Below are 24,138 nucleotides of genomic sequence, written 5' to 3' on the forward strand. Positions count from 1 at the left end.
ATTTTCTGATGAAAAACGATGACCCCGGACCTGTCGAACGTTCAAAAAATGGTCAATATTGATGACATTTTAACATTTATTCTTTTGACTTTAAATGACGGTTGGATGTGAAATATTACTTTTTCAACTAAAAAAAGTGTGTTTAAAGTCATTTCTGTGCCTGAAATTGGTCAAAATTGAAGCTTTTGAGTAAGCGAAAACTCTGTAAAAATGGCAATTTTGGTCACTGTGAGGGTCTAAAAAGTGTTTATTCAACATGAGGTCCGAACCCAATGACATTTTGAATCATTTTTGGTAGAGTCCAAAAAATCAATTTTCTGATGAAAAACGATGACCCCGGACCTGTCGAACGTTAAAAAAATGGTAAATATTGATGAAATTTTAACATTTTATCTTTTGACTTTAAATGACGGTTGGATGTGAATTATTACTTTTTCAACTAAAAAAAGTGTGTTTAAAGTCATTTCTGTGCCTGAAATTGGTCAAAATTGAAGCTTTTGAGTAAGCGAAAACTCTGTAAAAATGGCAATTTTGGTCACTGTGAGGGTCTAAAAAGTGTTTATTCAACATGAGGCCCGATCCAAATGACATTTTGAATAATTTTTGGTAGAGTCCAAAAAATCAATTTTCTGATGAAAAACGATGACCCTGGACCTGTCGAACGTTCAAAAAAGGGGTCAATATTGATGAAATTTTGACATTTAATCTTTTGACTTTAAATGACTGTTGGATGTGAATTATTACTTTTTCAACTAAAATAAGTGTGTTTAAAGTAATTTCTGTGCCTGAAATTGGTAAAAATTGAAGCTTCTGAGTAAGCAAAACTCTGTAAAAATGATAATTTTGGTCACTGTGAGGGTTTAAAAAGTGGTTATTCAACATGACACCCGATCCAAATGACATTTTGAATCATTTTTATGTAGAGTCCAAAAAATCAATTTTATGATGAAAAACGATGACCCCGGACCTGTCGAACAATAAAAAAATGGTCAATATTGATGAAATTTTTATATTTAATCTTTTGACTTTCAATGACTGTTGGATGTGAATTATTACTTTTTCAACTAAAATAAGTGTGTTTAAAGTAATTTCTGTGCCTGAAATTGGTCAAAATTGAAGCTTTTGAGTAAGCGAAAACTCTGTAAAGATGTCAATTTTGGTCACTGTGAGGGTTTAAAAAGTGGTTTTTCAACATGAGTCCCGATCCAAATGACATTTTGAATCATTTTTGGTAGAGTCCAAAAAATCAATTTTCTGATGAAAAACGATGACCCCGGACCTGTCGAACGTTAAAAAAATGGCCAATATTGATGAAATTTTAACATTTAATCTTTTGACTTTAAATGACGGTTGGATGTGAATTATTACTTTTTCAACTAAAATAAGTGTGTTTAAAGTCATTTCTGTGCCTGAAATTGGTCAAAATTGAAGCTTTTGAGTAAGCGAAAACTCTGTAAAAATGGCAATTTTGGTCACTGTGAGGGTCTAAAAAGTGGTTATTCAACATGAGGCCCGATCCCAATGACATTTTGAATCATTTTTGGTAGAGTCCAAAAAATCAATTTTCTGATGAAAAACGATGACCCCGGACCTGTCGAACGTTCAAAAAATTGTCAATATTGATGACATTTTAACGTTTAATCTTTTGACTTTAAATGACGGTTGGATGTGAAATATTACTTTTTTAACTAAAATAAGTGTGTTTAAAGTCATTTCTGTGCCTGAAATTGGTCAAAATTGAAGCTTTTGAGTAAGCGAAAACTCTGTAAAAATGGCAATTTTGGTCACTGTGAGGGTTTAAAAGTGGTTATTCAACATGAGGCCCGATCCAAATGACATTTTGAATAATTTTTGGTAGAGTCCAAAAAATCAATTTTCTGATGAAAAACGATGACCCCGAACCTGTCGAACGTTCAAAAAATGGTCAATATTGATGACATTTTAACATTTATTCTTTTGACTTTAAATGACGGTTGGATGTGAAATATTACTTTTTCAACTAAAAAAAGTGTGTTTAAAGTCATTTCTGTGCCTGAAATTGGTCAAAATTGAAGCTTTTGAGTAAGCGAAAACTCTGTAAAAATGGCAATTTTGGTCACTGTGAGGGTCTAAAAAGTGTTTATTCAACATGAGGTCCGAACCCAATGACATTTTGAATCATTTTTGGTAGAGTCCAAAAAATCAATTTTCTGATGAAAAACGATGACCCCGGACCTGTCGAACGTTAAAAAAATGGTAAATATTGATGAAATTTTAACATTTTATCTTTTGACTTTAAATGACGGTTGGATGTGAATTATTACTTTTTCAACTAAAATAAGTGTGTTTAAAGTCCTTTCTGTGCCTGAAATTGGTCAAAATTGAAGCTTTTGAGTAAGCAAAAACTCTGTAAAAATGGCAATTTTGGTCACTGTGAGGGTTTAAAAAGTGGTTATTCAACATGAGGCCCGATGCAAATGACATTTTGAATCATTTTTGGTAGAGTCCAAAAAATCAATTTTCTGATGAAAAACGATGACCCTGGACCTGTCGAACGTTCAAAAAAGGGGTCAATATTGATGAAATTTTGACATTTAATCTTTTGACTTTAAATGACTGTTGGATGTGAATTATTACTTTTTCAACTAAAATAAGTGTGTTTAAAGTCATTTCTGTGCCTGAAATTGGTCAAAATTGAAGCTTCTGAGTAAGCAAAACTCTGTAAAAATGATAATTTTGGTCACTGTGAGGGTTTAAAAAATGGTTATTCAACATGACACCCGATCCAAATGACATTTTGAATCATTTTTATGTAGAGTCCAAAAAATCAATTTTATGATGAAAAACGATGACCCCGGACCTGTCGAACAATAAAAAAATGGTCAATATTGATGAAATTTTAATATTTAATCTTTTGACTTTCAATGACTGTTGGATGTGAATTATTACTTTTTCAACTAAAATAAGTGTGTTTAAAGTAATTTCTGTGCCTGAAATTGGTCAAAATTGAAGCTTTTGAGTAAGCGAAAACTCTGTAAAAATGTCAATTTTGGTCACTGTGAGGGTTTAAAAAGTGGTTTTTCAACATGAGTCCCGATCCAAATGACATTTTGAATCATTTTTGGTAGAGTCCAAAAAATCAATTTTCTGATGAAAAACGATGACCCCGGACCTGTCGAACGTTCAAAAAATGGTCAATATTAATGACATTTTAACATTTAATCTTTTGACTTTAAATGACGGTTGGATGTGAAATATTACTTTTTTAACTAAAATAAGTGTGTTTAAATTCATTTCTGTGCCTGAAATTGGTCAAAATTGAAGCTTTTGAGTAAGCGAAAACTCTGTAAAAATGGCAATTTTGGTCACTGTGAGGGTTTAAAAGTGGTTATTCAACATGAGGCCCGATCCAAATGACATTTTGAATAATTTTTGGTAGAGTCCAAAAAATCAATTTTCTGATGAAAAACGATGACCCCGGACCTGTCGAACGTTCAAAAAATGGTCAATATTGATGAAATTTTAACATTTATTCTTTTGACTTTAAATGACGGTTGGATGTGAAATATTACTTTTTCAACTAAAAAAAGTGTGTTTAAAGTCATTTCTGTGCCTGAAATTGGTCAAAATGGAAGCTTTTGAGTAAGCGAAAACTCTGTAAAAATGGCAATTTTGGTCACTGTGAGGGTCTAAAAAGTGTTTATTCAACATGAGGTCCGAACCCAATGACATTTTGAATCATTTTTGGTAGAGTCCAAAAAATCAATTTTCTGATGAAAAACGATGACCCCGGACCTGTCGAACGTTAAAAAACATGGTAAATATTGATGAAATTTTAACATTTAATCTTTTGACTTTAAATGACGGTTGGATGTGAATTATTACTTTTTCAACTAAAATAAGTGTGTTTAAAGTACTTTCTGTGCCTGAAATTGGTCAAAATTTAAGCTTTTGAGTAAGCGAAAACTCTGTAAAAATGGCAATTTTGGTCACTGTGAGGGTTTAAAAAGTGGTTATTCAACATGAGGCCCGATGCAAATGACATTTTGAATCATTTTTGGTAGAGTCCAAAAAATCAATTTTCTGATGAAAAACGATGACCCTGGACCTGTCGAACATTCAAAAAAGGGGTCAATATTGATGAAATTTTGACATTTAATCTTTTGACTTTAAATGACTGTTGGATGTGAATTATTACTTTTTCAACTAAAATAAGTGTGTTTAAAGTCATTTCTGTGCCTGAAATTGGTCAAAATGGAAGCTTTTGAGTAAGTGAAAACTCTGTAAAAATGGCAATTTTGGTCACTGTGAGGGTTTAAAAAGTGGTTATTCAACATGAGGCCCGATCCAAATGACATTTTGCATCATTTTTGGTAGAGTCCAAAAAATCAATTTTCTGATGAAAAACGATGACCCCGGACCTGTCGAACAATAAAAAAATGGTAAATATTGATGAAATTTTAATATTTAATCTTTTGACTTTCAATGACTGTTGGATGTGAATTATTACTTTTTCAACTAAAATAAGTGTGTTTAAAGTCATTTCTGTGCCTGAAATTGGACAAAATTGAAGCTTTTGAGTAAGCGAAAACTGTAAAAATTGCAATTTTGGTCACTGTGAGATTTAAAAAGTGGTTATTCAACATGGGGCCCGATTCAAATGACATTTTCAATCATTTTTGGTAGAGTCCAAAAAATCAATTTACTGATGAAAAACGATGACCCTGGACCTGTCGAACGTTCAAAAAAGGGGTCAATATTGATGAAATTTTGACATTTAATCTTTTGACTTTAAATGACTGTTGGATGTGAATTATTACTTTTTCAACTAAAATAAGTGTGTTTAAAGTCATTTCTGTGCCTGAAATTGGTCAAAATTGAAGCTTTTGAGTAAGCAAAAACTCTGTAAAAATGGCAATTTTGGTCACTGTGAGGGTTTAAAAAGTGGTTATTCAACATGAGGCCCGATGCAAATGACATTTTGAATCATTTTTGGTAGAGTCCAAAAAATCAATTTTCTGATGAAAAACGATGACCTGTCGAACAATAAAAAAATGGTAAATATTGATGAAATTTTAACATTTAATCTTTTGACTTTAAATGACTGTTGGATGTGAATTATTACTTTTTCAACTAAAATAAGTGTGTTTAAAGTAATTTCTGTGCCTGAAATTGGTAATAATTGAAGCTTCTGAGTAAGCAAAACTCTGTAAAAATGATAATTTTGGTCACTGTGAGGGTTTAAAAAGTGGTTATTCAACATGACACCCGATACAAATGACATTTTGAATCATTTTTATGTAGAGTCCAAAAAATCAATTTTATGATGAAAAACTATGACCCCGGACCTGTCGAACAATAAAAAAATTGTCAATATTGATGAAATTTTAATATTTAATCTTTTGACTTTCAATGACTGTTGGATGTGAATTATTACTTTTTCAACTAAAATAAGTGTGTTTAAAGTAATTTCTGTGCCTGAAATTGGTCAAAATTGAAGCTTTTGAGTAAGCGAAAACTCTGTAAAAATTTCAATTTTGGTCACTGTGAGGGTTTAAAAAGTGGTTTTTCAACATGAGTCCCAATCCAAATGACATTTTGAATCATTTTTGGTAGAGTCCAAAAAATCAATTTTCTGATGAAAAACAATGACCCCGGACCTGTCGAACGTTCAAAAAATGGTCAATATTGATGAAATTTTAACATTTAATCTTTTGACTTTAAATGACGGTTGGATGTGAATTATTAACTTTTTCAACTAAAATAAGTGTGTTTAAAGTAATTTCTGTGCCTGAAATTGGTCAAAATTGAAGCTTTTGAGTAAGCGAAAACTCTGTAAAAATGTCAATTTTGGTCACTGTGAGGGTTTAAAAAGTGGTTTTTCAACATGAGTCCCGATCCGAATGACATTTTGAATCATTTTTGGTAGAGTCCAAAAAATCAATTTTCTGATGAAAAACGATGACCCCGGACCTGTCGAACGTTCAAAAAATGGTCAATATTGATGACATTTTAACATTTATTCTTTTGACTTTAAATGACGGTTGGATGTGAAATATTACTTTTTCAACTAAAAAAAGTGTGTTTAAAGTCATTTCTGTGCCTGAAATTGGTCAAAATTGAAGCTTTTGAGTAAGCGAAAACTCTGTAAAAATGGCAATTTTGGTCACTGTGAGGGTCTAAAAAGTGTTTATTCAACATGAGGTCCGAACCCAATGACATTTTGAATCATTTTTGGTAGAGTCCAAAAAATCAATTTTCTGATGAAAAACGATGACCCTGGACCTGTCGAACGTTCAAAAAAGGGGTCAATATTGATGAAATTTTGACATTTAATCTTTTGACTTTAAATGACTGTTGGATGTGAATTATTACTTTTTCAACTAAAATAAGCGTGTTTAAAGTAATTTCTGTGCCTGAAATTGGTAAAAATTGAAGCTTCTGAGTAAGCAAAACTCTGTAAAAATGATAATTTTGGTCACTGTGAGGGTTTAAAAAGTGGTTATTCAACATGACACCCGATCCAAATGACATTTTGAATCATTTTTATGTAGAGTCCAAAAAATCAATTTTATGATGAAAAACGATGACCCCGGACCTGTCGAACAATAAAAAAATGGTCAATATTGATGAAATTTTAATATTTAATCTTTTGACTTTCAATGACTGTTGGATGTGAATTATTACTTTTTCAACTAAAATAAGTGTGTTTAAAGTAATTTCTGTGCCTGAAATTGGTCAAAATTGAAGCTTTTGAGTAAGCGAAAACTCTGTAAAAATGGCAATTTTGGTCACTGTTAGGGTCTAAAAAGTGGTTATTCAACATGAGGCCCGATCCCAATGACATTTTGAATCATTTTTGGTAGAGTCCAAAAAATCAATTTTCTGATGAAAAACGATGACCCCGGACCTGTCGAACGTTCAAAAAATTGTCAATATTGATGAAATTTTAACATTTAATCTTTTGACTTTAAATGACGGTTGGATGTGAAATATTACTTTTTTAACTAAAATAAGTGTGTTTAAAGTCATTTCTGTGCCTGAAATTGGTCAAAATTGAAGCTTTTGAGTAAGCGAAAACTCTGTAAAAATGGCAATTTTGGTCACTGTGAGGGTTTAAAAAGTGGTTACTCAACATTGGGCCCGATCCCAATGACATTTTGAATCATTTTTGGTAGAGTCCAAAAAATCAATTTTCTGATGAAAAACGATGACCCCTGACCTGTCGAACAATAAAAAAATGGTAAATATTGATGAAATTTTAACATTTAATCTTTTGACTTTAAATGACTGTTGGATGTGAATTATTACTTTTTCAACTAAAATAAGTGTGTTTAAAGTCCTTTCTGTGCCTGAAATTGGTCAAAATTGAAGCTTTTGAGTAAGCAAAAACTCTGTAAAAATGGCAATTTTGGTCACTGTGAGGGTTTAAAAAGTGGTTATTCAACATGAGGCCCGATGCAAATGACATTTTGAATCATTTTTGGTAGAGTCCAAAAAATCAATTTTCTGATGAAAAACGATGACCCTGGACCTGTCGAACGTTCAAAAAAGGGGTCAATATTGATGAAATTTTGACATTTAATCTTTTGACTTTAAATGACTGTTGGATGTGAATTATTACTTTTTAAACCAAAATAAGTGTGTTTAAAGTAATTTCTGTGCCTGAAATTGGTAAAAATTGAAGCTTCTGAGTAAGCAAAACTCTGTAAAAATGATAATTTTGGTCACTGTGAGGGTTTAAAAAGTGGTTATTCAACATGACACCCGATCCAAATGACATTTTGAATCATTTTTATGTAGAGTCCAAAAAATCAATTTTATGATGAAAAACGATGACCCCGGACCTGTCGAACAATAAAAAAATGGTCAATATTGATGAAATTTTATTATTTAATCTTTTGACTTTCAATGACTGTTGGATGTGAATTATTACTTTTTCAACTAAAATAAGTGTGTTTAAAGTAATTTCTGTGCCTGAAATTGGTCAAAATTGAAGCTTTTGAGTAAGCGAAAACTCTGTAAAAATGTCAATTTTGGTCACTGTGAGGGTTTAAAAAGTGGTTTTTCAACATGAGTCCCGATCCAAATGACATTTTGAATCATTTTTGGTAGAGTCCAAAAAATCAATTTTCTGATGAAAAACGATGACCCCGGACCTGTCGAACGTTCAAAAAATGGTCAATATTGATGAAATTTTAACATTTAATCTTTTGACTTTAAATGACGGTTGGATGTGAATTATTACTTTTTCAACTAAAATAAGTGTGTTTAAAGTCATTTCTGTGCCTGAAATTGGTCAAAATTGAAGCTTTTGAGTAAGCGAAAACTCTGTAAAAATGGCAATTTTGGTCACTGTGAGGGTCTAAAAAGTGGTTATTCAACATGAGGCCCGATCCAAATGACATTTTGAATAATTTTTGGTAGAGTCCAAAAAATCAATTTTCTGATGAAAAACGATGACCCCGGACCTGTCGAACGTTAAAAAAATGGTAAATATTGATGAAATTTTAACATTTAATCTTTTGACTTTAAATGACGGTTGGATGTGAATTATTACTTTTTCAACTAAAATAAGTGTGTTTAAAGTCCTTTCTGTGCCTGAAATTGGTCAAAATTGAAGCTTTTGAGTAAGCAAAAACTCTGTAAAAATGGCAATTTTGGTCACTGTGAGGGTTTAAAAAGTGGTTATTCAACATGAGGCCCGATGCAAATGACATTTTGAATCATTTTTGGTAGAGTCCAAAAAATCAATTTTCTGATGAAAAACGATGACCCTGGACCTGTCGAACGTTCAAAAAAGGGGTCAATATTGATGAAATTTTGACATTTAATCTTTTGACTTTAAATGACTGTTGGATGTGAATTATTACTTTTTAAACCAAAATAAGTGTGTTTAAAGTAATTTCTGTGCCTGAAATTGGTAAAAATTGAAGCTTCTGAGTAAGCAAAACTCTGTAAAAATGATAATTTTGGTCACTGTGAGGGTTTAAAAAGTGGTTATTCAACATGACACCCGATCCAAATGACATTTTGAATCATTTTTATGTAGAGTCCAAAAAATCAATTTTATGATGAAAAACGATGACCCCGGACCTGTCGAACAATAAAAAAATGGTCAATATTGATGAAATTTTAATATTTAATCTTTTGACTTTCAATGACTGTTGGATGTGAATTATTACTTTTTCAACTAAAATAAGTGTGTTTAAAGTAATTTCTGTGCCTGAAATTGGTCAAAATTGAAGCTTTTGAGTAAGCGAAAACTCTGTAAAAATGTCAATTTTGGTCACTGTGAGGGTTTAAAAAGTGGTTTTTCAACATGAGTCCCGATCCAAATGACATTTTGAATCATTTTTGGTAGAGTCCAAAAAATCAATTTTCTGATGAAAAACGATGACCCCGGACCTGTCGAACGTTCAAAAAATGGTCAATATTGATGAAATTTTAACATTTAATCTTTTGACTTTAAATGACGGTTGGATGTGAATTATTACTTTTTCAACTAAAATAAGTGTTTAAAGTCATTTCTGTGCCTGAAATTGGTCAAAATTGAAGCTTTTGAGTAAGCGAAAACTCTGTAAAAATGGCAATTTTGGTCACTGTGAGGGTCTAAAAAGTGGTTATTCAACATGAGGCCCGATCCAAATGACATTTTGAATAATTTTTGGTAGAGTCCAAAAAATCAATTTTCTGATGAAAAACGATGACCCCGGACCTGTCGAACGTTCAAAAAATGGTCAATATTGATGAAATTTTAACATTTATTCTTTTGACTTTAAATGACGGTTGGATGTGAAATATTACTTTTTCAACTAAAAAAAGTGTGTTTAAAGTCATTTCTGTGCCTGAAATTGGTCAAAATTGAAGCTTTTGAGTAAGCGAAAACTCTGTAAAAATGGCAATTTTGGTCACTGTGAGGGTCTAAAAAGTGTTTATTCAACATGAGGTCCGAACCCAATGACATTTTGAATCATTTTTGGTAGAGTCCAAAAAATCAATTTTCTGATGAAAAACGATGACCCCGGACCTGTCGAACGTTAAAAAACATGGTAAATATTGATGAAATTTTAACATTTAATCTTTTGACTTTAAATGACGGTTGGATGTGAATTATTACTTTTTCAACTAAAATAAGTGTGTTTAAAGTCCTTTCTGTGCCTGAAATTGGTCAAAATTGAAGCTTTTGAGTAAGCAAAAACTCTGTAAAAATGGCAATGTTGGTCACTGTGAGGGTTTAAAAAGTGGTTATTCAACATGAGGCCCGATGCAAATGACATTTTGAATCATTTTTGGTAGAGTCCAAAAAATCAATTTTCTGATGAAAAACGATGACCCCGGACCTGTCGAACGTTCAAAAAATTGTCAATATTGATGAAATTTTAACATTTAATCTTTTGACTTTAAATGACGGTTGGATGTGAAATATTACTTTTTTAACTAAAATAAGTGTGTTTAAAGTCATTTCTGTGCCTGAAATTGGTCAAAATTGAAGCTTTTGAGTAAGCGAAAACTCTGTAAAAATGGCAATTTTGGTCACTGTGAGGGTTTAAAAAGTGGTTACTCAACATTGGGCCCGATCCCAATGACATTTTGAATCATTTTTGGTAGAGTCCAAAAAATCAATTTTCTGATGAAAAACGATGACCCCGGACCTGTCGAACAATAAAAAAATGGTAAATATTGATGACATTTTAACATTTAATCTTTTGACTTTAAATGACTGTTGGATGTGAATTATTACTTTTTCAACTAAAATAAGTGTGTTTAAAGTAATTTCTGTGCCTGAAATTGGTAAAAATTGAAGCTTCTGAGTAAGCAAAACTCTGTAAAAATGATAATTTTGGTCACTGTGAGGGTTTAAAAAGTGGTTATTCAACATGACACCCGATACAAATGACATTTTGAATCATTTTTATGTAGAGTCCAAAAAATCAATTTTATGATGAAAAACTATGACCCCGGACCTGTCAAACAATAAAAAAATTGATGACATTTTAATATTTAATCTTTTGACTTTCAATGACTGTTGGATGTGAATTATTACTTTTTCAACTAAAATAAGTGTGTTTAAAGTAATTTCTGTGCCTGAAATTGGTCAAAATTGAAGCTTTTGAGTAAGCGAAAACTCTGTAAAAATGTCAATTTTGGTCACTGTGAGGGTTTAAAAAGTGGTTTTTCAACATGAGTCCCGATCCGAATGACATTTTGAATCATTTTTGGTAGAGTCCAAAAAATCAATTTTCTGATGAAAAACGATGACCCCGGACCTGTCGAACGTTCAAAAAATGGTCAATATTGATGACATTTTAACATTTATTCTTTTGACTTTAAATGACGGTTGGATGTGAAATATTACTTTTTCAACTAAAAAAAGTGTGTTTAAATTCATTTCTGTGCCTGAAATTGGTCAAAATTGAAGCTTTTGAGTAAGCGAAAACTCTGTAAAAATGGCAATTTTGGTCACTGTGAGGGTTTAAAAGTGGTTATTCAACATGAGGCCCGATCCAAATGACATTTTGAATAATTTTTGGTAGAGTCCAAAAAATCAATTTTCTGATGAAAAACGATGACCCCGGACCTGTCGAACGTTCAAAAAATGGTCAATATTGATGAAATTTTAACATTTATTCTTTTGACTTTAAATGACGGTTGGATGTGAAATATTACTTTTTCAACTAAAAAAAGTGTGTTTAAAGTCATTTCTGTGCCTGAAATTGGTCAAAATTGAAGCTTTTGAGTAAGCGAAAACTCTGTAAAAATGGCAATTTTGGTCACTGTGAGGGTCTAAAAAGTGTTTATTCAACATGAGGTCCGAACCCAATGACATTTTGAATCATTTTTGGTAGAGTCCAATAAATCAATTTTCTGATGAAAAACGATGACCCCGGACCTGTCGAACGTTAAAAAACATGGTAAATATTGATGAAATTTTAACATTTAATCTTTTGACTTTAAATGACGGTTGGATGTGAAATATTACTTTTTCAACTAAAAAAAGTGGGTTTAAAGTCATTTCTGTGCCTGAAATTGGTCAAAATTGAAGCTTTTGAGTAAGCGAAAACTCTGAAAAATGGCAATTTTGGTCACTGTGAGGGTCTAAAAAGTGGTTATTCAACATGAGGTCCGAACCCAATGACATTTTGAATCATTTTTGGTAGAGTCCAAAAAATCAATTTTCTGATGAAACCGATGACCCCGGACCTGTCGAACGTTCAAAAAATGGTCAATATTGATGAAATTTTAACATTTATTCTTTTGACTTTAAATGACGGTTGGATGTGAATTATTACTTTTTCAACTAAAATAAGTGTGTTTAAAGTCATTTCTGTGCCTGAAATTGGTCAAAATTGAAGCTTTTGAGTAAGCGAAAACTCTGTAAAAATGGCAATTTTGGTCACTGTGAGGGTCTAAAAAGTGGTTATTCAACATGAGGCCCGATCCCAATGACATTTTGAATCATTTTTGGTAGAGTCCAAAAAATCAATTTTCTGATGAAAAACGATGACCCCGGACCTGTGGAACGTTCAAAAAATTGTCAATATTGATGAAATTTTAACATTTAATCTTTTGACTTTAAATGACGGTTGGATGTGAAATATTACTTTTTTAACTAAAATAAGTGTGTTTAAAGTCATTTCTGTGCCTGAAATTGGTCAAAATTGAAGCTTTTGAGTAAGCGAAAACTCTGTAAAAATGGCAATTTTGGTCACTGTGAGGGTTTAAAAGTGGTTATTCAACATGAGGCCCGATCCAAATGACATTTTGAATAATTTTTGGTAGAGTCCAAAAAATCAATTTTCTGATGAAAAACGATGACCCCGGACCTGTCGAACGTTCAAAAAATGGTCAATATTGATGAAATTTTAACATTTATTCTTTTGACTTTAAATGACGGTTGGATGTGAAATATTACTTTTTCAACTAAAAAAAGTGTGTTTAAAGTCATTTCTGTGCCTGAAATTGGTCAAAATTGAAGCTTTTGAGTAAGCGAAAACTCTGTAAAAATGGCAATTTTGGTCACTGTGAGGGTCTAAAAAGTGTTTATTCAACATGAGGTCCGAACCCAATGACATTTTGAATCATTTTTGGTAGAGTCCAAAAAATCAATTTTCTGATGAAAAACGATGACCCCGGACCTGTCGAACGTTAAAAAAATGGTAAATATTGATGAAATTTTAACATTTAATCTTTTGACTTTAAATGACGGTTGGATGTGAATTATTACTTTTTCAACTAAAATAAGTGTGTTTAAAGTCCTTTCTGTGCCTGAAATTGGTCAAAATTGAAGCTTTTGAGTAAGCAAAAACTCTGTAAAAATGGCAATTTTGGTCACTGTGAGGGTTTAAAAAGTGGTTATTCAACATGAGGCCCGATGCAAATGACATTTTGAATCATTTTTGGTAGAGTCCAAAAAATCAATTTTCTGATGAAAAACGATGACCCTGGACCTGTCGAACGTTCAAAAAAGGGGTCAATATTGATGAAATTTTGACATTTCATCTTTTGACTTTAAATGACTGTTGGATGTGAATTATTACTTTTTCAACTAAAATAAGCGTGTTTAAAGTCATTTCTGTGCCTGAAATTGGTCAAAATGGAAGCTTTTGAGTAAGTGAAAACTCTGTAAAAATGGCAATTTTGGTCACTGTGAGGGTTTAAAAAGTGGTTATTCAACATGAGGCCCGATCCAAATGACATTTTGCATCATTTTTGGTAGAGTCCAAAAAATCAATTTTCTGATGAAAAACGATGACCCCGGACCTGTCGAACAATAAAAAAATGGTAAATATTGATGAAATTTTAACATTTAATCTTTTGACTTTAAATGACTGTTGGATGTGAATTATTACTTTTTCAACTAAAATAAGCGTGTTTAAAGTCATTTCTGTGCCTGAAATTGGTCAAAATGGAAGCTTTTGAGTAAGTGAAAACTCTGTAAAAATGGCAATTTTGGTCACTGTGAGGGTTTAAAAAGTGGTTATTCAACATGAGGCCCGATCCAAATGACATTTTGCATCATTTTTGGTAGAGTCCAAAAAATCAATTTTCTGATGAAAAACGATGACCTGTCGAACGTTCAAAAAATTGGTCAATATTGATGAAATTTTTACATTTAATCTTTTGACTTTAAATGACGGTTGGATGTGAAATATTACTTTTTCAACTAAAAAAAGTGTGTTTAAAGTCATTTCTGTGCCTGAAATTGGTCAAAATTGAAGCTTTTGAGTAAGTGAAAACTCTGTAAAAATGGCAATTTTGGTCACTGTGAGGGCCTAAAAAGTAGTTATTCAACATGAGGCCCGATCCCAATGACATTTTGAATCATTTTTGGTAGAGTCCAAAAAATCAATTTTCTGATGAAAAACGATGACCCCGGACCTGTTGAACGTTCAAAAAATGGTCAATATTGATGAAATTTTAACATTTAATCTTTTGACTTTAAATGACGGTTGGATGTGAAATATTACTTTTTCAACTGAAAAAGTGTGTTTAAAGTCATTTCTGTGCCTGAAATTGGTCAAAATTGAAGCTTTTGAGTAAGCGAAAACTCTGTAAAAATGGCAAATTTGGTCACTGTGAGGGTTTAAAAAGTGGTTATTCAACATGAGGCCCGATCCAAATGACATTTTGAATCATTTTTGGTAGAGTCCAAAAAATCAATTTTCTGATGAAAAACGATGACCTGTCGAACGTTCAAAAAATGGTCAATATTGATGAAATTTTAACATTTAATCTTTTGACTTTAAATGACGGTTGGATGTGAAATATTACTTTTTCAACTAAAAAAAGTGTGTTTAAAGTCATTTCTGTGCCTGAAATTGGTCAAAATGGAAGCTTTTGAGTAAGCGAAAACTCTGAAAAATGGCAATTTTGGTCACTGTGAGGGTCTAAAAAGTGGTTATTCAACATGAGGTCCGAACCCAATGACATTTTGAATCATTTTTGGTAGAGTCCAAAAAATCAATTTTCTGATGAAACCGATGACCCCGGACCTGTCGAACGTTCAAAAAATGGTCAATATTGATGAAATTTTAACATTTATTCTTTTGACTTTAAATGACGGTTGGATGTGAAATATTACTTATTCAACTAAAAAAAGTTTGTTTAAAGTCATTTCTGTGCCTGAAATTGGTCAAAATGGAAGCTTTTGAGTAAGTGAAAACTCTGTAAAAATGGCAATTTTGGTCACTGTGAGGGTTTAAAAAGTGGTTATTCAACATGAGGCCCGATCCAAATGACATTTTGCATCATTTTTGGTAGAGTCCAAAAAATCAATTTTCTGATGAAAAACGATGACCCCGGACCTGTCGAACAATAAAAAAAATGGTAAATATTGATGAAATTTTAATATTTAATCTTTTGACTTTCAATGACTGTTGGATGTGAATTATTACTTTTTCAACTAAAATAAGTGTGTTTAAAGTCATTTCTGTGCCTGAAATTGGACAAAATTGAAGCTTTTGTGTAAGCGAAAACTGTAAAAATTGCAATTTTGGTCACTGTGAGATTTAAAAAGTGGTTATTCAACATGGGGCCCGATCCAAATGACATTTTGAATCATTTTGGTAGAGTCCAAAAAACAATTTTCTGATGAAAAACAATGACCCCGGACATGTTGAATGTTCAAAAAAGTGGTCAATATTGATGAAATTTTAACATTTAATCTTTTGACTTTAAATGACTGTTGGATGTGAATTATTACTTTTTTAACTAAAATAAGTGTGTTTAAAGTCATTTCTGTGCCTGAAATTGGTCAAAATTGAAGCTTTTGAGTAAGTGAAAACTCTGTAAAAATGGCAATTTTGGTCACTGTGAGGGTTTAAAAAGTGGTTATTCAACATGAGACCCGATCCAAATGACATTTTGAATCATTTTTGGTAGAGTCCAAAAAATCAATTTTCTGATGAAAAACGATGACCTGTCGAACGTTCAAAAAATGGTCAATATTGATGAAATTTTAACATTTAATCTTTTGACTTTAAATGACGGTTGGATGTGAAATATTACTTTTTCAACTAAAAAAAGTGTGTTTAAAGTCATTTCTGTGCCTGAAATTGGTCCAAATTGAAGCTTTTGAGTAAGCGAAAACTCTGAAAAATGGCAATTTTGGTCACTGTGAGGGTCTAAAAAGTGGTTATTCAACATGAGGTCCGAACCCAATGACATTTTGAATCATTTTTGGTAGAGTCCAAAAAATCAATTTTCTGATGAAAAACGATGACCCCGGACCTGTCGAACGTTCAAAAAATGGTCAATATTGATGAAATTTTAACATTTATTCTTTTTACTTTAAATGACGGTTGGATGTGAAATATTACTTTTTCAACTAAAAAAAGTTTGTTTAAAGTCATTTCTGTGCCTGAAATTGGTCAAAATGGAAGCTTTTGAGTAAGTGAAAACTCTGTAAAAATGGCAATTTTGGTCACTGTGAGGGTTTAAAAAGTGGTTATTCAACATGAGGCCCGATCCAAATGACATTTTGCATCATTTTTGGTAGAGTCCAAAAAATCAATTTTCTGATGAAAAACGATGACCCCGGACCTGTCGAACAATAAAAAAATGGTAAATATTGATGAAATTTTAATATTTAATCTTTTGACTTTCAATGACTGCTGGATGTGAATTATTACTTTTTCAACTAAAATAAGTGTGTTTAAAGTCATTTCTGTGCCTGAAATTGGACAAAATTGAAGCTTTTGAGTAAGCGAAAACTGTAAAAATTGCAATTTTGGTCACTGTGAGATTTAAAAAGTGGTTATTCAACATGGGGCCCGATCCAAATGACATTTTGAATCATTTTTGGTAGAGTCCAAAAAACAATTTTCTGATGAAAAACAATGACCCCGGACATGTCGAATGTTCAAAAAAGTGGTCAATATTGATGAAATTTTAACATTTAATCTTTTGACTTTAAATGACTGTTGGATGTGAATTATTACTTTTTCAACTAAAATAAGTGTGTTTAAAGTCATTTCTGTGCCTGAAATTGGTCAAAATTGAAGCTTTTGAGTAAGCAAAACTCTGTAAAAATGGTAATTTTGGTCACTGTGAGGGTTTAAAAGTGGTTATTCAACATGACGCCCGATCCAAATGACATTTTGAATAATTTTTGGTAGAGTCCAAAAAATCAATTTTCTGATGAAAAACGATGACCCTGGACCTGTCGAACGTTCAAAAAAGTGGTCAATATTGATGAAATTTTGACATTTAATCTTTTGACTTTAAATGACTGTTGGATGTGAATTATTACTTTTTCAACTAAAATAAGTGTGTTTAAAGTCATTTCTGTGCCTGAAATTGGTCAAAATGGAAGCTTTTGAATAAGCGAAAACTCTGTAAAAATGGCAATTTTGGTCACTGTGAGGGTTTAAAAAGTGGTTATTCAACATGAGGCCCGATCCAAATGACATTTTGCATCATTTTTGGTAGAGTCCAAAAAATCAATTTTACGATGAAAAACGATTACCCCGGACTTGTCGAACGTTCAAAAAATGGTAAATATTGACGAAATTTTAACATTTAATCTTTTGACTTTAAATGACGGTTGGATGTGAATTATTACTTTTTCAACTAAAATACGTGTGTTTAAAGTCATTTCTGTGCCTGAAATTGGTAAAAATTGAAGCTTCCGAGTAAGCAAAACTCTGTAAAAATGATAATTTTGGTCACTGTGAGGGTTTAAAAAGTGGTTATTCAACATGACACCCGATCCAAATGATATTTTGAATCATTTTTATGTAGCGTCCAAAAAATCAATTTTATGATGAAAAACGATGACCCCGGACCTGTCGAACAATAAAAAAATGGTCAATATTGATGAAATTTTAATATTTAATCTTTTGACTTTCAATGACTGTTGGATGTGAATTATTACTTTTTCAACTAAAATAAGTGTGTTTAAAGTCATTTCTGTGCCTGAAATTGGTCAAAATTGAAGCTTCTGAGTAAGCAAAACTCTGTAAAAATGATAATTTTGGTCACTGTGAGGGTTTAAAAAGTGGTTATTCAACATGAGGCCCGATCCAAATGACATTTTGCATCATTTTTGGTAGAGTCCAAAAAATCAATTTTCTGATGAAAAACGATGACCCCGGACCTGTCGAACAATAAAAAAATTGTAAATATTGATGAAATTTTAATATTTAATCTTTTGACTTTCAATGACTGTTGGATGTGAATTATTACTTTTTCAAAAAAAATAAGTGTGTTTAAAGTAATTTCTGTGCCTGAAATTGGACAAAATTGAAGCTTTTGAGTAAGCGAAAACTGTAAAAATTGCAATTTTGGTCACTGTGAGATTTAAAAAGTGGTTATTCAACATGGGGCCCGATCCAAATGACATTTTGAATCATTTTTGGTAGAGTCCAAAAAACAATTTTCTGATGAAAAACGATGACCCCGGACATGTCGAATGTTCAAAAAAGTGGTCAATATTGATGAAATTTTAACATTTAATCTTTTGACTTTAAATGACTGTTGGATGTGAATTATTACTTTTTCAACTAAAATAAGTGTGTTTAAAGTCATTTCTGTGCCTGAAATTGGTCAAAATTGAAGCTTTTGAGTAAGCAAAACTCTGTAAAAATGGCAATTTTGGTCACTGTGAGGGTTTAAAAGTGGTTATTCAAAATGACGCCCGATCCAAATGACATTTTGAATAATTTTTGGTAGAGTCCAAAAAATCAATTTTCTGATGAAAAACGATAACCCTGGACCTGTCGAACGTTCAAAAAAGTGGTCAATATTGATGAAATTTTGACATTTAATCTTTTGACTTTAAATGACTGTTGGATGTGAATTATTACTTTTTCAACTAAAATAAGTGTGTTTAAAGTCATTTCTGTGCCTGAAATTGGTCAAAATGGAAGCTTTTGAATAAGCGAAAACTCTGTAAAAATGGCAATTTTGGTCACTGTGAGGGTTTAAAAAGTGGTTATTCAACATGAGGCCCGATCCAAATGACATTTTGCATCATTTTTGGTAGAGTCCAAAAAATCAATTTTACGATGAAAAACGATTACCCCGGACTTGTCGAACGTTCAAAAAATGGTAAATATTGACGAAATTTTAACATTTAATCTTTTGACTTTAAATGACGGTTGGATGTGAATTATTACTTTTTCAACTAAAATACGTGTGTTTAAAGTCATTTCTGTGCCTGAAATTGGTAAAAATTGAAGCTTCCGAGTAAGCAAAACTCTGTAAAAATGATAATTTTGGTCACTGTGAGGGTTTAAAAAGTGGTTATTCAACATGAGGCCCGATGCAAATGACATTTTGAATCATTTTTGGTAGAGTCCAAAAAATCAATTTTCTGATGAAAAACGATGACCCTGGACCTGTCGAACGTTCAAAAAAGGGGTCAATATTGATGAAATTTTGACATTTAATCTTTTGACTTTAAATGACTGTTGGATGTGAATTATTACTTTTTAAACCAAAATAAGTGTGTTTAAAGTAATTTCTGTGCCTGAAATTGGTAAAAATTGAAGCTTCTGAGTAAGCAAAACTCTGTAAAAATGATAATTTTGGTCACTGTGAGGGTTTAAAAAGTGGTTATTCAACATGACACCCGATCCAAATGACATTTTGAATCATTTTTATGTAGAGTCCAAAAAATCAATTTTATGATGAAAAACGATGACCCCGGACCTGTCGAACAATAAAAAAATGGTCAATATTGATGAAATTTTATTATTTAATCTTTTGACTTTCAATGACTGTTGGATGTGAATTATTACTTTTTCAACTAAAATAAGTGTGTTTAAAGTAATTTCTGTGCCTGAAATTGGTCAAAATTGAAGCTTTTGAGTAAGCGAAAACTCTGTAAAAATGTCAATTTTGGTCACTGTGAGGGTTTAAAAAGTGGTTTTTCAACATGAGTCCCGATCCAAATGACATTTTGAATCATTTTTGGTAGAGTCCAAAAAATCAATTTTCTGATGAAAAACGATGACCCCGGACCTGTCGAACGTTCAAAAAATGGTCAATATTGATGAAATTTTAACATTTAATCTTTTGACTTTAAATGACGGTTGGATGTGAATTATTACTTTTTCAACTAAAATAAGTGTGTTTAAAGTCATTTCTGTGCCTGAAATTGGTCAAAATTGAAGCTTTTGAGTAAGCGAAAACTCTGTAAAAATGGCAATTTTGGTCACTGTGAGGGTCTAAAAAGTGGTTATTCAACATGAGGCCCGATCCAAATGACATTTTGAATAATTTTTGGTAGAGTCCAAAAAATCAATTTTCTGATGAAAAACGATGACCCCGGACCTGTCGAACGTTAAAAAAATGGTAAATATTGATGAAATTTTAACATTTAATCTTTTGACTTTAAATGACGGTTGGATGTGAATTATTACTTTTTCAACTAAAATAAGTGTGTTTAAAGTCCTTTCTGTGCCTGAAATTGGTCAAAATTGAAGCTTTTGAGTAAGCAAAAACTCTGTAAAAATGGCAATTTTGGTCACTGTGAGGGTTTAAAAAGTGGTTATTCAACATGAGGCCCGATGCAAATGACATTTTGAATCATTTTTGGTAGAGTCCAAAAAATCAATTTTCTGATGAAAAACGATGACCCTGGACCTGTCGAACGTTCAAAAAAGGGGTCAATATTGATGAAATTTTGACATTTAATCTTTTGACTTTAAATGACTGTTGGATGTGAATTATTACTTTTTAAACCAAAATAAGTGTGTTTAAAGTAATTTCTGTGCCTGAAATTGGTAAAAATTGAAGCTTCTGAGTAAGCAAAACTCTGTAAAAATGATAATTTTGGTCACTGTGAGGGTTTAAAAAGTGGTTATTCAACATGACACCCGATCCAAATGACATTTTGAATCATTTTTATGTAGAGTCCAAAAAATCAATTTTATGATGAAAAACGATGACCCCGGACCTGTCGAACAATAAAAAAATGGTCAATATTGATGAAATTTTAATATTTAATCTTTTGACTTTCAATGACTGTTGGATGTGAATTATTACTTTTTCAACTAAAATAAGTGTGTTTAAAGTAATTTCTGTGCCTGAAATTGGTCAAAATTGAAGCTTTTGAGTAAGCGAAAACTCTGTAAAAATGTCAATTTTGGTCACTGTGAGGGTTTAAAAAGTGGTTTTTCAACATGAGTCCCGATCCAAATGACATTTTGAATCATTTTTGGTAGAGTCCAAAAAATCAATTTTCTGATGAAAAACGATGACCCCGGACCTGTCGAACGTTCAAAAAATGGTCAATATTGATGAAATTTTAACATTTAATCTTTTGACTTTAAATGACGGTTGGATGTGAATTATTACTTTTTCAACTAAAATAAGTGTTTAAAGTCATTTCTGTGCCTGAAATTGGTCAAAATTGAAGCTTTTGAGTAAGCGAAAACTCTGTAAAAATGGCAATTTTGGTCACTGTGAGGGTCTAAAAAGTGGTTATTCAACATGAGGCCCGATCCAAATGACATTTTGAATAATTTTTGGTAGAGTCCAAAAAATCAATTTTCTGATGAAAAACGATGACCCCGGACCTGTCGAACGTTCAAAAAATGGTCAATATTGATGAAATTTTAACATTTATTCTTTTGACTTTAAATGACGGTTGGATGTGAAATATTACTTTTTCAACTAAAAAAAGTGTGTTTAAAGTCATTTCTGTGCCTGAAATTGGTCAAAATTGAAGCTTTTGAGTAAGCGAAAACTCTGTAAAAATGGCAATTTTGGTCACTGTGAGGGTCTAAAAAGTGTTTATTCAACATGAGGTCCGAACCCAATGACATTTTGAATCATTTTTGGTAGAGTCCAAAAAATCAATTTTCTGATGAAAAACGATGACCCCGGACCTGTCGAACGTTAAAAAACATGGTAAATATTGATGAAATTTTAACATTTAATCTTTTGACTTTAAATGACGGTTGGATGTGAATTATTACTTTTTCAACTAAAATAAGTGTGTTTAAAGTCCTTTCTGTGCCTGAAATTGGTCAAAATTGAAGCTTTTGAGTAAGCAAAAACTCTGTAAAAATGGCAATGTTGGTCACTGTGAGGGTTTAAAAAGTGGTTATTCAACATGAGGCCCGATGCAAATGACATTTTGAATCATTTTTGGTAGAGTCCAAAAAATCAATTTTCTGATGAAAAACGATGACCCCGGACCTGTCGAACGTTCAAAAAATTGTCAATATTGATGAAATTTTAACATTTAATCTTTTGACTTTAAATGACGGTTGGATGTGAAATATTACTTTTTTAACTAAAATAAGTGTGTTTAAAGTCATTTCTGTGCCTGAAATTGGTCAAAATTGAAGCTTTTGAGTAAGCGAAAACTCTGTAAAAATGGCAATTTTGGTCACTGTGAGGGTTTAAAAAGTGGTTACTCAACATTGGGCCCGATCCCAATGACATTTTGAATCATTTTTGGTAGAGTCCAAAAAATCAATTTTCTGATGAAAAACGATGACCCCGGACCTGTCGAACAATAAAAAAATGGTAAATATTGATGACATTTTAACATTTAATCTTTTGACTTTAAATGACTGTTGGATGTGAATTATTACTTTTTCAACTAAAATAAGTGTGTTTAAAGTAATTTCTGTGCCTGAAATTGGTAAAAATTGAAGCTTCTGAGTAAGCAAAACTCTGTAAAAATGATAATTTTGGTCACTGTGAGGGTTTAAAAAGTGGTTATTCAACATGACACCCGATACAAATGACATTTTGAATCATTTTTATGTAGAGTCCAAAAAATCAATTTTATGATGAAAAACTATGACCCCGGACCTGTCAAACAATAAAAAAATTGATGACATTTTAATATTTAATCTTTTGACTTTCAATGACTGTTGGATGTGAATTATTACTTTTTCAACTAAAATAAGTGTGTTTAAAGTAATTTCTGTGCCTGAAATTGGTCAAAATTGAAGCTTTTGAGTAAGCGAAAACTCTGTAAAAATGTCAATTTTGGTCACTGTGAGGGTTTAAAAAGTGGTTTTTCAACATGAGTCCCGATCCGAATGACATTTTGAATCATTTTTGGTAGAGTCCAAAAAATCTATTTTCTGATGAAAAACGATGACCCCGGACCTGTCGAACGTTCAAAAAATGGTCAATATTGATGACATTTTAACATTTATTCTTTTGACTTTAAATGACGGTTGGATGTGAAATATTACTTTTTCAACTAAAAAAAGTGTGTTTAAATTCATTTCTGTGCCTGAAATTGGTCAAAATTGAAGCTTTTGAGTAAGCGAAAACTCTGTAAAAATGGCAATTTTGGTCACTGTGAGGGTTTAAAAGTGGTTATTCAACATGAGGCCCGATCCAAATGACATTTTGAATAATTTTTGGTAGAGTCCAAAAAATCAATTTTCTGATGAAAAACGATGACCCCGGACCTGTCGAACGTTCAAAAAATGGTCAATATTGATGAAATTTTAACATTTATTCTTTTGACTTTAAATGACGGTTGGATGTGAAATATTACTTTTTCAACTAAAAAAAGTGTGTTTAAAGTCATTTCTGTGCCTGAAATTGGTCAAAATTGAAGCTTTTGAGTAAGCGAAAACTCTGTAAAAATGGCAATTTTGGTCACTGTGAGGGTCTAAAAAGTGTTTATTCAACATGAGGTCCGAACCCAATGACATTTTGAATCATTTTTGGTAGAGTCCAATAAATCAATTTTCTGATGAAAAACGATGACCCCGGACCTGTCGAACGTTAAAAAACATGGTAAATATTGATGAAATTTTAACATTTAATCTTTTGACTTTAAATGACGGTTGGATGTGAAATATTACTTTTTCAACTAAAAAAAGTGGGTTTAAAGTCATTTCTGTGCCTGAAATTGGTCAAAATTGAAGCTTTTGAGTAAGCGAAAACTCTGAAAAATGGCAATTTTGGTCACTGTGAGGGTCTAAAAAGTGGTTATTCAACATGAGGTCCGAACCCAATGACATTTTGAATCATTTTTGGTAGAGTCCAAAAAATCAATTTTCTGATGAAACCGATGACCCCGGACCTGTCGAACGTTCAAAAAATGGTCAATATTGATGAAATTTTAACATTTATTCTTTTGACTTTAAATGACGGTTGGATGTGAATTATTACTTTTTCAACTAAAATAAGTGTGTTTAAAGTCATTTCTGTGCCTGAAATTGGTCAAAA

The sequence above is a fragment of the Lissotriton helveticus genome, chromosome 4_1 (genome assembly GCF_964261635.1).
Source record: "Lissotriton helveticus chromosome 4_1, aLisHel1.1, whole genome shotgun sequence".
In the NCBI taxonomy this organism is placed as follows: domain Eukaryota; kingdom Metazoa; phylum Chordata; class Amphibia; order Caudata; family Salamandridae; genus Lissotriton; species Lissotriton helveticus.